This window comes from Physcomitrium patens, chromosome 25, assembly GCF_059467195.1.
Source record: "Physcomitrium patens ecotype Gransden chromosome 25, ASM5946719v1, whole genome shotgun sequence".
NCBI lineage: Eukaryota > Viridiplantae > Streptophyta > Bryopsida > Funariales > Funariaceae > Physcomitrium > Physcomitrium patens.
Window position 1 is genome coordinate 4,733,234 of NC_143434.1, and position 15,555 is coordinate 4,748,788.

Genomic DNA, 15,555 nt, shown 5'->3' on the forward strand with positions numbered 1-15,555 from the left:
GAGTTTAGCAAAAGTAGCCCAGATTCTTCTATGGCCTGCCCATAAACTATCATGAAACTCCTTTAATAATTTTAGTTTTTCTTTCCTTTTGCCTATCACTCGTTGTGGCATCCCAATTCCTTTCTTCGGTCTCTTCCATAAGAATCCATCTCGAAGTAAAAATCCATATGCTTTTTTTCTTATTTGTTTGAATTTTTCTGTAGACCAATTCCCCTACTTAGACAAGGTATTCAAATAATGACCAATATCCAATAATTCTCCTTCATAAGATTCTTCAAGAAATAGCTTGTCTTCTCTGTTGAGATTTGATATTGAATAGAATTTCAATCCGACATCATCAATGTCTTCAACCATTTCGTCCTCCCTCTCGTATCTTGCTCGAGATAGCATGTCTGCTACTAAATTGTCCTTTCCAGTGATATGCTTAAATTCTGGATTTAGTGACTTAATATAAGCAATCCATCTCAACATTGCAATATCTGGCGTTGAACAGTTAATAATCATTCCAAGCAATGGCAAGCAATCTGTTTCAATTACTACTACTGCCCCAATCAAATAGTCCTTTTCAGCTTTCATAGCCGAAACGACTCCCCAAAGTTCTCTTTTGACTTGCGAATAAACACGCTGACGAATACTTAAAACTTTAGCTCCAAATCGAACTGCAAATCTACTCCCATTCGAATCATCTTGACCCACAGCCCATCCAACGGCAATTGGACTAGCGTCTACAGTAAGAATCACTGGTCTATTGCACTTATAATCAACCTTCCTCAATATTGGAGGTGACATCAAAAATTTCTTCAATCTTTGCATTGCCTGAATATGCCTTTCTTCCCATTCAAATCGGTAACCCTTGCGTAACAGTTCATATAATGGATCCGCTATGTGAGCAAAATGAGGGATCCAGATTCGATAAAATACACATGCACCCAAAAACCTGCGAATTTCTGTTAAAGAACCACAATCCTCTTTCATCCTTCCAATTACATCAACTTTAGTCGGATCTGGTTTTCTTCCGTAAGATCCGCATAAATGTCCAACAATTACAACCTCTCGCACTCCAAACACGGACTTCATACCCGATAATGTAAGATGAACTTCTCCAAGCCGAGTTAAAATCTTTTCACAATCTTGTATATGATCAACAACATATCTGCGACACCCCCTCGTATCTAAAGTTTCATCCTTATCTCCTTCTTTGCACCCTTTTATAGGAACATCATCCAGAAAAGGCACAGTCTTTTCCGGGATAAAATCTCTCAATACCTTATTCATCCCATTCATCATATGCGCAACTGAGTTGGTCGCGCCTTGAGGAAGAGTACACATTCTAACCAATCCAAGCGGTGTCCTCATCGTTGTCATATCTCTACTTCCTTCGGCAAGTTGAAATTGATCATAACCTGAATACAAATCACCCATTGAATAGATCGCCCTTCCAGCAAACGCCTCAGCAAATTCATCCACAATAGGTCCAATTCCTGCATTCCTGACAGTTACAGCATTCACCGGCTGCATATCTTGAATAAACCGCAGTGACCCATTCTTCTTAGGTACCGTAAACCATCGACTAGAATACGGCGCAAATGAAGGTTCTAATATTTTCATCTTTATCTTTTCTTTCAATAGTTCGACCAATTTAGGTAAATGTGCCCTCGGTACTGGAATCGGTCTTAGATTCCAAGGTACATGCGGTACAGTGAAGATAACCATAGGTGTTATAATATTTGGATCCACACACCCAATTTCATGAGATTCGAAGGCAAACGATCTACCTTGTTTAGCCAACATCTTTTCGAAGCAAGTAATTTCCTCCGGCAATAAAGAACCATCAGAACCAATCTTCAATTCTTCAAAAGTCTCTTCAGTAAACTGATGTCCAATACTCATTGGATCTCTTAAACTTGCTTCTTTTGATGCTTCTCCCATTTGTTCTTTAGAATCCTCTGGTAATGGTCCGGCAACAGGCTTTACCTTCGTATCTGCCGTTTTATATCTCGTCTCTACTGTGACTTCTGGTGCTTGAAAAGATTCAAGCATGGTATAAACCTCTCTCGAATGAATCTCAACAATCTTATCATTATCTCCTAACCCAATAGATGTAATCAATTCCAATGAATCTTCCAGCCCATTTTCTTCATAAACACCCAAAATCCTCTCATCATCTTGCAATGTACCTATCTTGCGTAACTGTCCTTCAATATCATATAATCTTTTTCTTTCTTTTCTTTTAAAATCATCAACTTTCTTATACATAATATTTCCATTCTCCAATATACTAATAAAACTCGCATCAAAGGCACCTTCATCTTGCGAGAGTACCTCCTCTTTTGTACCTCCATAATCTCGCTTTACAGTGGTACCTCCCCAAAATCCTTAAATCCTTCAACAATCTTTGGCAATGGTTTCTCCCTCAACCTATCTCGATTCCGTTCATGGTTAGGAGGTACTGTTAGAAATTGTACAGCTTTCCTCCCATCTTCGCTCTGTACCCTTGCATAAGCAGAACCATCGTCAAGTACCTTTGTTTCCATCCGTGTTGCCGTGATATAAGGTTGTTCTAAAATCAACGGATAAGACGTTGTATCTTGAACGAAGAAATGTTGCTCCGTAGCAACATCCCCAATCCGAATTTTGACATCTGGACAAGCTCCATATAATTCGCCTCGTGTGTTATTAGCTGCTCGTATTGCCCATCCATGTTCCATATCAATTGGCCATTTTTGCTTCTTATAAAGATCTTTAGACATGAGATTTATTTCAGAACCATGGTCCACCAAGGCAACTATTGGTTCTTCTATATCTCCTACCTTCACCAATACCTCAGTAGTTGCCCTTGCCCAATGCTTTCGAGTATAATGGCTCAAAGTTTCCATTTCCTTGTCACTAGAATCTTCGAAACGTACTCGCTGATTATACCCATTCTTTTCATTTATTGGTTGCTTGTAACCAATATCAACCTCTTCTTCATCTCTACATATTCTTGCGTCAATAGCATGACTCATTCCAGTTTCGCTCATTAATTGCCTCTTTCGCTTAATGCTGTCAATGATAACATCATGAAACTCCTTCTTTGCAATTCCCAAGACTTCTTTCAATGTGAATTCCACCTTAGCGTTTAATATACGTTCTTCCAACACCCCTTTCAAATTTGTTGCTGCTTCAATGTCAGAAAGTAGCTTATAAGCAATTGATTTGCCCTTATCTTTTGTCTCCGTTGTTTTTTCTCCCAATGATGCTGAGGTATCCTTTACAGGCAATTCTTGTGAAGCTTCCTCCCGAGCCTTGTCTCCTCGAGTTTGCCTCTTAAAAGAATTTCCTTCTCTAGTATCATCAAAATTTCTTCGTCTTTTCTCTTCCATCAAAGCTTCATGTTGGCTCTTAGCAATATATGCATGAACTGAAAGAGACTCAACGGGATCCTCCCAACCTGTTCTTCCTCGTATTGTAGCTGCAGTTCTCAATAACGCTTCTCGAGGTAATTTCCCTTCTTGCATTGTAGAAACGGCAGAAGCCCAAAACTCACTAGTTTCCGTACTTCCACCAATTTCATCATCTACTCTAGCACCATAACTTGCACTTTCTCGTGCTACTGTTTCATGCCCTTTTAAGTAATCTTGAACCAATGCTCTCATTCCTCCCTTGCCAAAATTGGTTTGAAGAAGATCCTCCCTATCTTTCAATGCTATCTTCCCATCTTTCCAGCAAATAATTCCCTGCCGTATCATATTATTAAATTCATTGCAATCTTTTCTAGTGTGTGAAGCATCATCACACCAAATGCATCTTTGTACATATCCTTGTTTTGAAACATTCTTCGAATTGTTTATAGAAGTATTCTCTTCAAGTCTTGCCAATTTGATTTGAAGATCTCGCATTCCTCGTATAATTTCTTCCATACCCATATCTGTTTTCTTTGACAAGGATGTCGAAGGTTGAACTGTAGGCATTGTCGGTGGTGTAGTACGTACTGGAGCTTTGGATGCTTGTACTTGTTTCGGAATATTACTCCTATCCTTCCTCCTTTCTTTTTTTGTAAGCAACCCCACCGCATCTTCAATGTTCTTCCACTTCGTTGTCAATCCTTCATCTTCTTCTTTGTCTTCAAGAAGGGGTTCTAATTTCTCTTGCAATTCTCCATCAGCAGCTTGAAGAAATAAATCAACTTTGTTCGGCTCCAATGTCAATTTTTCTACCTTCGATAATTGAGAGTACTGCCTCTCAAATTCCCTTAGTAGCTCTGTTGCTTGCAAATTCTTATTGGGCCGTTCAATCCATCCCTGAAACAGCTTCTTAGTAATGCGATCAGCATCTTCCAAGAAATATTCGTCTTTCAATGCATGTGAAAAATCCTCCCATGAATTTCCACAATGATCTGTAATCGATGTAATGTGGTCCCTTATCTCCGGTATCGTGGCAAGTCCAAATAGTGCAACCATTTTCTTCTCAGAAACCCGATTTAATTCCATTTCACGAACATAACATCTTAAATACCTTGAAATATTCCTCCCATCAAATTGATCAATTTTATTGACCACTGCTTGCAATGCTTTGGTTACCAAAGCTTCCTTTCGATCATTGCTTTGCTGTTGCTGCATTGACAATGAGAAGGCTTGAAACAAACTAGCAATAGACGGATCCATGTGCATACCTTGTCCTTTAGAAGACTCCCCACCAGAAATTTCTCCCAAAAATCCTTCAAAATTTTTATTTTCGTTTTCCATAAAAAATAAAGATAAAATCAAATAAAATCCAATACCTTCTACCTCAAGCTTTCACGTCGGGTTCACCACTTATGTCGTATTACGTGCTTTCCTGCTCGAGAATGCGCCGGGCGTCTGGCTGTAGAAGGTAGTATGGAGATTCGCCGATAGTCAAGCAGTCTATCAGTTTTTGACTGCTGGAATATAAACGACTGCAACAATGTACCGTAAATCTATACGGGTGCTCTTCGACTGCTTGTCGGAGTCCTTTTTGCCCCAGCCGGTAGGTCTCTAGACGTTACAGAGAACCCCATACAACCCAAACTGTTAACCTTCAATACTGCTTTGTACTTACGATCTTGTATCCACTGACTGTCTTGTTAGATTAACCCAATAAATTTCATTCACTCCGCATACTCAATCCTATAGACACCCTTTTAATCCTTCAATCACAGACGTAACTCGATTTCACAAAACAGTCAAGAGTATTCAAACCCACTTCATTTAAAAATCCCGATTCACCATTACAACACTGACTTCAGCAGCGATTGCCTCAGTCTTCCCCAAAACTCTACAAAGAAGAAAAATCCAAATCCTATGTCTTTCCTTCCCCGACCCGAAGCATGAAGCTCCTCTCTCTAATTCCCTTGATCTTCAAAAACCTCCCATCCCCCCCCCAAATAAAAATCCACACCACTCCAAAACTATATCCCCCCTAACCTTATCCTCTGAATTTCTTCAATCTTCCGTCTTAGATCCGGAATTGGCTCCCACCTCAAGCTTGGATCCGAAATTGGCTCCCACCTCAAGCTTTCTCCTCCGTTTTTACCTTTAAGAAATCCATTTACCGAAAACAACATTCCCTGAGACGGCACAGAGAACAGGACAGCCTGAAACAGAATCGAATCCCGTAATCGGGACCACATTGAGTCGCCTGACCAATTCAGGTCCTATATTGGGAGAGATGCCCGTAGTAACCTGGATTTCCCGTAACTAGACTGCATTGGGTTGCCCCACCAATACAGGTCTCATATTGGGTAAGAGGACCCGGATTGGATTCTCAAAATTGGATCCAATTGGCTCCTCGAATCCGTCGTGTGAATTGGTCCTTCTCTTCCTGCTGACTCCCGTTATTGGAATCGAACGGGGCATTCCAGTATGCCCCGGCTGACTGTAACGGAGTCACTGAACCTGACCACTCAGTATTTGTACTGGAGTTGGTCGATGCTCCCAATGTTCGAGATAACTGAATATTAATAAAATTCCCCTTTCTTTTTATTTTCACTGTATACTCGTGTTACAACACGACAACGGTGACTAGACTTGAAGCACCTTTTAAATAATGACACCATTCTTGAAATAAATCTATAATTGCAAAGAGCTTTTCGTCATGGATCTCATAATTAATCTCAGCTATTGAAATTTTTTTGGAATGAAAAGCTATTGGATGGAATTTGTCATTTACTACTATTTGTGATAATGTTACACTTAAGGCAAAGTCATATGCATTTTTTTCTATGAAAAATGCCTTAGAAAAGTCAATTTAATATAAGTTTGATACAAAAGTAAACTTCTTTTTTAAAGCTTCAAATAATGCTTTGGCTTCTTTACTCTACTTAAGTTTGTTTTTATAAGTCAAATGTATAAGTAGAGCTACAACTGAAGAAAAATTCTTGATAAAGATCCAATAGCAATTAGAAAAGTCTAAAAAGCATTGCACGTCTCTTACTGTTCTTAAAATCTTCCAATTCATAATAGTCTAAACCATCTTTGGATCTATCATTAGCCCTTTATTGGAAACGATGTATCCTAAAAAGCCAACTTGAATAATGTAGAATATATACTTTTTTAATTTGGCATATAATCCTACATCTCTAAGTTTTTGTAATTCATGACAAATGCGAACTTCATGCTCCTCTGTATTCTTAGAGTAAGTTAAGATATTGTTTAAATAAAAAATAATAAAATCATCAAAAAATTCATAAAAGACATCTTTTATTAGATGTTGAAAAGAAGCTAATATATTTGTGAGTTTGAAAGAGATGACATTATATTAAAAATGACCATACTTGGTTTGAAATATAATTTTTCATTCATCTCTTTCTTTAATGCATACTAAATTATATGCTCGTCGTAGATCTATTTTTGTATAGATCTTTGCTTGATTCAATTGATTAAGAAGTTTTGAAATTAAAGATAGAAGATACTTATTCTTCATGGTGATCTTGTTGAGTTATAGATAATGCATGCATATCTACAGAGATTTGTCTTTTTTCTTCTCAAATAAGATAGGAGCTTTGGTTGGAGATTTAGAATGATATATGAAATTCTTAGCAAAGTTCTCATTAATGTATTCTTTGAATGTAGCCAACTTATTTTATTATATGCTATAGATTGATCCAAATGGTGGTTGAGCTCCTTCGTGAAGATCAATAGAACAATCATAAGGATGATGCTTTGGAAGAATATTTGTATTTTTTTTTTTTCAAAAATATCTTGAAAAACTTGATATTAGCTAAGAATACCACTTGACATCTTCTCACCATAAAAAATAGGCATGGCATATAAAGTAAAAGATAATCTTTCTTTTGCCATATGCATAAAAGTTCTTGCACCTACCAATAAGGATTTGGACGTACTTGACTTATATATTTCTACTTGACTAATAAGATTTTGAATTAATTACATTAAATATTACTATGCTATTATGATCTTTAATTGCTAAATCTATAAGAATAATCTCATGTATAATATCTCCAAAAGATAGCAAAAGACCATCTATGACTTCTACATGTATTGATTTATTTTTTTTTAACTAAAGATATCTCTTATTTTTGATGAAAACTTTGTTTATAAAATAAGTTGAGGCTCTTGAATCTAACAAAGCTAAGACTTTGTGATTTTTTAGTCTTAAATAAACTTTTATTGTAAAATAAGGTGAAAGATCAGAGAAGAGAACATGACCTTTATTAGGAGTTACATAAGATTCTAATCACATAATCCCTATTGTAGCTGGAAAAATTCATTTTTTGACATATTATCTTTTTTGGCACCTATACTTTTCATTTTGTAGTTGCGTTGTTTCTTTGGACAATGTTGAGTAGTGTGTTTGGCTTCTTCACAATATAAGCATAAACTCTCTTATCGTTGTCGAGTCTTTTTCTACTTTGTTAGAGATTTAAAATATATTGTATCAATTTGCTTTGATTTTGGCCTTGATGAATGTGTTTTTCAAAACTTGGGAGCTGCCATTATTATTTGATTTGTTCTTCTCAAGCCAAATCTTTGTTCTTGAAATCTTTCAAATAATCGATTATAATATGCAATGGCTTGAAGAATAAATTGTTCCAAAGATTTTGCCTTTGGTATTGTTAATAATAAATCTTTGACATTATCCTTCAATGTATATCAAAATTGATTGACAAGGGCTTTGTCATTCTAATCCATGTTATAAATAAGGTTTTTGAATTTAGTAGCATTTATAGTGATTGATCGTGAACCTTTCCATAAAGATAAGAGCTTAATCTTTGCTACTCTTTTTCAATCACTTTCTCCAAATATGGCTATAAATACTTCTAGGAATGAATTCAAATCATAAAAGAATCATAAATCTTTTTCTATTAAAGATACAAATTAAGAGAAAGTACTTTTTGGTAGAAATACACTTATGAATCCAACTTGAGTAAATCCATTAAAGTATTCGAAGGAATGCAATCTTTTATAGAGCTTGATTTGTTGCAAAAATCCTTTAAATTTTGATCTTGTTCCATCAAACTTCTCAAGCATACTAATCCTTATTCTTATCATATTTATAGGAACAAAACTTCGTGGATTTGGTTATGAGGTCAATCTACTTGCTTCCTTCAATTACACAACTTCTTGATGTAAACTCTGAACTTCTTCTATAGATATAGGAATAGTACTTCTATGATTCACATTGGAAATATGTGAAATTTTTACTCTTAGAGTATTGACAAGCTCATGAAGATCTGTAATAGTTACAAATCTATTTTTACTTTTACTAAGAATAGCATTCATAATCTTTTCTTCTATAGGCAATGTAAAAAAAATAAAGAAGAATAATTTACAATCTCTAATATTAAATGAAAATTTCTTCAAAGAGAGATAATCCACTTTCTTTAAAAAAAAGATCAGTATTAAAAAATAAGATTGTTTATTTAAAAGCGGATAGTTAACAACCTTCAAAACATAATAATAGAAATGAGGTAATCTACTCACTTCTAATGCAAAATAAAAACAATAAGTTAGCATTCTTGTCAAATTGTTAAGGACTTGAATCTCAAAAAAAGAAATCCTTAATATACTCTTGTATCAAAGGAAAGAACTAGAAAGTCACTTAAATATGATATAATATTGAAATAGAATAACTATTGCCAAAAAAAAGAAGACTAGAAAGTCTTGAAACAAGACTAAGAACTAGAAAAGCATTAATAAGAGTGAAAAAGGCTTTATTCTAGAATCTATATATACTCTTAATTAGAAGCTATATGGTAATGTTTTATAGGACCTCTAAAATGTGCTGACTTTATAAGATACATATCTTAACTTGCAAGGTAAGTTTTTTATATGTGTGTTTTGTAGTTAACTTATTCCACAAGCTACTAATACGTGATTAACTTATTGACCAAGTTCCTAATGTATCAATCAACTACAAATACATATTAAATCAAAGCAACATTTAAGAAGCTTTTAAGAAGCTATACTAAAAGGTATTATGAAATTAATCTATTTTTATCTATTTCTACTTAATCATATAAGTATTTATTAGAATATATATATATATATATATATATATATATCCATGAAAATATCATAAAAAAATTAATGCAATACAAAATTGATACAAAAATAAATATAATCCTTAGGCATCAAAAGATGTTTTATCTTCTTTGCTCTACTTATCTTGTCTTTATATGTTAGATGTATAAGAGGAGCCACAACTTGAGAAAAATTCCCAATGAAGATTGTAAGCTCTTAATTATGCTCTAAATTTTAAATTTTAAATTTTTTATTTTATTTTATGATAATTAAATAAGTTAGATTATGATTTATATAAGAAAAATCTAATTTTGTAGAGTTTTGAGGATTATAACCTTTGATGGTGCAAATCCTAGTCTAATTCCTTGAATTGAATTAATTAGGATTAAAGTGATAAGATTTTAAAAATTAGAATAGTAATTTAGTTATTTTTAATAATTCAGAGGTTGTTAGTTAATGCTATAAGAGTTGATTGAGAGCCTATAAATTCGTCTATAATCATCTTATATGATTTAGAGGGAATTAGAATTATAATGTTTTAAGAGATTTTAGTGAAAGTTAGCAATAGTAGTTTCGAAGTATTTCTCCAAATTCAAAAAAACCAAGCGATAAAGGAGCTTCTCTAATTAAAAGAAGCCTTTCAAATATAATGGCACCATTGGATTTATCCCATAGAGTAAAGAAAACAAGATCAGCATCCTCTCTACCAAAATATAAATAGAGCCATAAAAATGTCATTTTTGAAGAAGTTTTTAATAATTACTAAAATCTTTTGAAATAAATATCTTCATAAAAATTGCATATGATCATAAATAAAGACATGTGAGTAGTTTAATTTTGCTTAAAAAGGTGTTTTGAACACAATAATAAAGTTAGATTTACCAAAAAGTATTTTTTAACTACTTATAATAGCCATCAACTTTGATAACAAAAATAGTTTTTGGATAAATGAAGGCTGTATATCTAGATTAGGAATCTTAGAGATCAAGGGTGGAGATGTAGCCGCCTCTACTCACTTCAAAAAGAGGGTTTGGTTGCAAAAGCTCTCTTTCTTTCTTTCTTTCTTTCTCTCTCTTTCTTTCTTTCTTTCTCTCTCTCTCTCTCTCTCTCTCTCTCTCTCTTTTAGTGAAAGACAAAGTTATGCCAAATTTTAGCCTCAAACCTTAATTTCAATCTCAAATAGATTCTAGATCTCATTATGCATCCTAAGAATGTATGGAGGCATTGATTTTGTATGTAGGTGGTGCTTATTGTGGTTTTGAAGGCACTATCTTCAAATTAGTAGTTTCCAAACACTTCAATAGTCAAAGGGATTTGAAGGGTCACAGATTTTCCTCAATTAGTCTATGGTTTTTTTTATTTTAAAAGAGAATTTTTTTTGAACACATATTTCTTCTTTCTAGCTTTTCAACAAGCTAAGGCTTGCTTAATTTGGATATAGAACAAATTTTTGTGAATCTTTGAGTGCAAGGAAGTCGAATGCGTTAGTAATTTGATTTATTTAATTTTGAAAAGGCAATCTTTAGTGCCTTATGATTGGATTATTCTGAAATTTTCAGAAAAACAAGATTTATAAGGTCAGATTTTAAAGGCACTAATTTCATAGAAAATAATGCCAATTTGAATTTTTGGTGAATTTCCAAAAGAAGTGCCGTAGTTGTCCCAATTACTCAACTTGAAGGGACATTTCTTATTGCTCAAATATTGGATTACTACAAAGTTTTTTGGAACAAAAGCGTCTTTAAGTTGGATCCTCAATCAAGTAAGATTGATTAGATTTGGAGCTCATCCAAGTTTTTGGCAAATTTTGGAGTAGAAAGAGGTCTACCACCTTCAAATAGAACATGGTTGAAGTTAATTCCTTCTATCTTTACCTTGTTTTTTTTTTCTTTTTATTCTTCACCTTCCAACTTTTGAATTAACTTTAACTCAAATTTTAACTTTCAATCTTTAATTTATTTTAATTTTTCTTTAATTTTTCTTTTTCTTTTTCTTTTTATTTTTTATATTATATTATTTTATTTTATTCTTTTTTATGGATAAAATAAATTTTATAAGCTAAATCATACCAATAAATTATTATTAAAATTTATAAATAAATAAATAAATAATAAAAAAATATCAATTAAAATTGATAACCATTGCATAAGAAGTAATAAATTAAATTAAATTAAAATTACTTAAATTAAATTAATTTAGTAAGTATATAATTGAGAGTTTTTTATTCTACTTTTCAAATCTATTGTATAGCATTAGTTTCACAGAGTGGTGGAATTTTGATTTACAAAGATTCAATAATAATTCACAAATCTCAAAAAAAATTGTACATCTTTAATTTTTTTTAGAACCTTTTAATTCATGATAGTCTGAATCTTCTTAGAATCTATCATTAATCCTTTATTGGAAATGATGTATCTTAAAAAATCAACTTGAGTAGTGTGGAATATGTACTTTTTCATCTTGGCATATAATCTTGCATTTCTTAGTTTTTGTAATACATAATGAATATGAAGTTCATATTCTTCTATGTTCTTATAGTAGATTAGAATGTTGTTTAAATAAAAAACAAAAAAAATATTAAGAAATTCACAAAAGATATTATTCATGAGCTATTAAAAAGTAATTGGTACATTTGTGAGTCCAAAAGACATAGCATTATATTCAAAATATCCATACTTAGTTCGAAAAGTAGTCTTCCACTCATCTCTTTCTTTGATATGGACTAGATTGTATGCTCCTCATAGATCTATTTTTATATAGATCTTTGCTTGATTGAGTTGATTAAAAAGTTTTGAAATCAAAGGTAGGAGATACTTATTCTTGATGATGATCTTGTCAAGTCCTTTATAGTCTATGTACATCTACAAAGATCCATCTTTTTTCTTCACAAATAAGATAGGAGCTCTTGCTAGATATTTTAAATGAAATATGACGTTCTTAGCTAAGTTCTCATTAATATACTCCTTTAATGCACTCAATTTATTTTACAATAAGTTATAGATTGATCCAAATGGTGGTTGAACTCTTTTTTGTAAATCAATTATACAATCATAAGGTCAACACTCTGAAAAAATATCTACATTTTTCTTTTCAAAAACATCCTAAAAATCTTGATATTAGCTAAAAATTCTACTTGACATCTTTATACCATCATAAATGGGTATGGCATATAATATATATATATATATATATATATATATATATATATTTTGTTACATGCATAAAAGCTCTTTCAACTACTAATAAGAATTTAAATATATTAGGCTCATTTATTTTTACTTCACTATCAAGATTTTGGATTAAACTGCAAGAAAAATTAAAGTTACAAAAAATCAAAATTATCTAAGGATTATATTTTTTAACCACAATAATCCTAAAATAATTGGAAAAGAAGGAGATCTTATGACATTAAATATTACTATACTATTATGATCTTTAATTGCTACATCTAAAAGAATAATCTTCTAAGTAATATCTCTAGAAGATAACAAACAACCATCTATGATTTCTAGATGAACAAATTTAATTTTCTTAACTAAAGATATTTTTTTTTTCTTAACAAAAAATTTATTTACAAAACATATTAAGACTCTTGAATCTAATAATACAAAGATTTTGTGATTTTTAGATTCTATATATATATATATATATATATATATATATATATATATTGCAAAATAAGATAAGAGATATGAGGAAAGAATAAGACCTTTATTAGATGTTGTATATGATTTTAGCTGCACGATCTCTATTATAGCTAGAAAAACTTATTTATCATCACGTTGTCTTCTTTGGCAATTGTGCTCTTCATTTTGTAATTATGTTGCTTCTTTGGATAATATTGAGCAATATATTTTGCTTCTCTATAATATAGGGACAAACCCTCTTCATGACATTGAGTCTTTTATTGCTTAATAAGAGGTTTAAAATATATTGTATTAATTTGAATTGGTTTTGGCTTTAATAAATAAATATTTGAAAACTTAGAAGTTACTATCATTACTTAGCTTGTTCTTTTTTAGCTAAGTCTTTGTTCTTATCGTCTTTTAAATAATTAATTGTTACATGTAATGGCTTGAGCAATAAATTGTTTTAAAGATATTTCTTTTGGAATTATCAATAATAAATCTTTGACATTATTCTTTAATCAATATTGAAATTGATTGATAAAGGATTTGTCATTCCAGTCCATATGACAAGCAAGGTTTTGGAATTCAGCAGTATATATGGTAGCTAATTATAATTCTTATTGTAAAGATAAGAACTTGATCTTTGCTATTCTTTTTTAATTACTATCTCCAAATGTAATAGTAAATATTTTTAGGAATGAATTCATATCATAATGAAATTATGAATTTTTTTCCATTAATAATATAAATTAAGAGAGAATAATTCTAAATAGAAGTGCATCTATGAATCCAACTTGAATAAATCCATCAGATTATCAGAAGGGATGCAATCTTAGATAGAACTTTATTTGTTGCAAAAATCCTTGAAATTTTGATCTCATTCCATTAAACTTATCAAGTATACTAATTTGTATCTCTATTGTATTTATAGAAGCAAAACTTCTTAGATTTGGTTGTGAGCTCAATCCACTTACTTCTTTCAATTTCACAACTTCTTATTAAAGATTCTAAACTTCTTACATAGGTGTAGGATTGGTATTTTTGTAGTTGGTGTTGGTGATGCATAAAATTTCTACTCTAAGAGTATTGACAAGTTTGTAAAAATTTGCAATAGTTACAAATCTATTCTTACTTCTACTAACTGTAGCATCCATAATTTTTTCTTCTATTTCGAACAACTTAATAAATCCACAAGTCAAATTAGAGGAGGGTAATCTGCAACTTCTAATATCAAATGAAAATTTCTACAAAGAAGGATAATCTCCTCTTTAAGAAAAAAAAATCAATATCAGAAAATTAAATAGTTTGTTTAAAGATAAGTAATCCATATCTTTCAAAAGAAAAAAATAGAAGTAGAATAATCTACTCACTTTTAAAACAAAATAAAAATAATAAGTTAGCACTCTTATCAAATAATCAATGACATAAACCTCAAAGAATTTAAAAGGTCAATATACTCTTGTATCACTCAAAAAGACTAAAAAATCACTCAAAGATGATATAGTATTAAATTAGAATGACTATTGCCAAAGACAAGAAGAGTTAGAAAGTCTTGTAGATAAGACTAAGGACTAAAAAGGCATTGATAAGAATGGAGAAGACTTCATTCTTGCCTCCATATATATTCTTAATTACAAGCTATGTGGTAATGTCCTACAAAACCTCTAAATATGTTGACTTTGAAAGATACATATCTTAACTTATAAGGTAGGTTTTTTATATGTGAACCACATATTTACCTTGTTCTGCAAGCTATCAATAGGTGGTTAATTTTTTGATCAAGTTTCTAACCTATCAATCAACTACAAATATATGCAAAGTCAAAACAATATCTATGAAGCTTCTGAGAAGCTTTTTTTAAAAATATTATGAAATAAATCTATTTTTATATACTTCTATTTAATTATATAAATAAATATTAAAATAAATATTTATGGTTGTGATAAGAATAGGAGCCAATGCATATAAAGTACATTTTTTTTGTAGGCAACAAAGTAGATGATTGTCAAGAAAGCAATATATCAAGATTATAATTCTTCTAGAGATCTTGAAAAAGAGGAATATTTTTTGTTGATTATGAAGAAATATGTCAAAGAGGCACTAAAATTATCAGAGGAGACTTTAGAGCAACAATAGTAATACCAGATAAAGGATCAATTGAAGATGATTGGAGGTTTGAGCTCTTTGGGAGGTAAAAATGATATCCCACATGGAACATAACTTTAACTCTAAAGTGTACATCTTCATATCAATTAAAAGAACTAGTATATATAGAGGCCTTGGAATTAAAAGAACTTGTTGGATTATGAGGTTGATTAATATGAAAAGTACTAATCAACTAGAGAGAAACAAAAACAAGCAAAAGAACCATTAGAGAAGTAGTGAATCAGCGAGGTGAAGCAAATTTGGAGTAGATGAATAATATATCTTTGAGTTAGAATGGC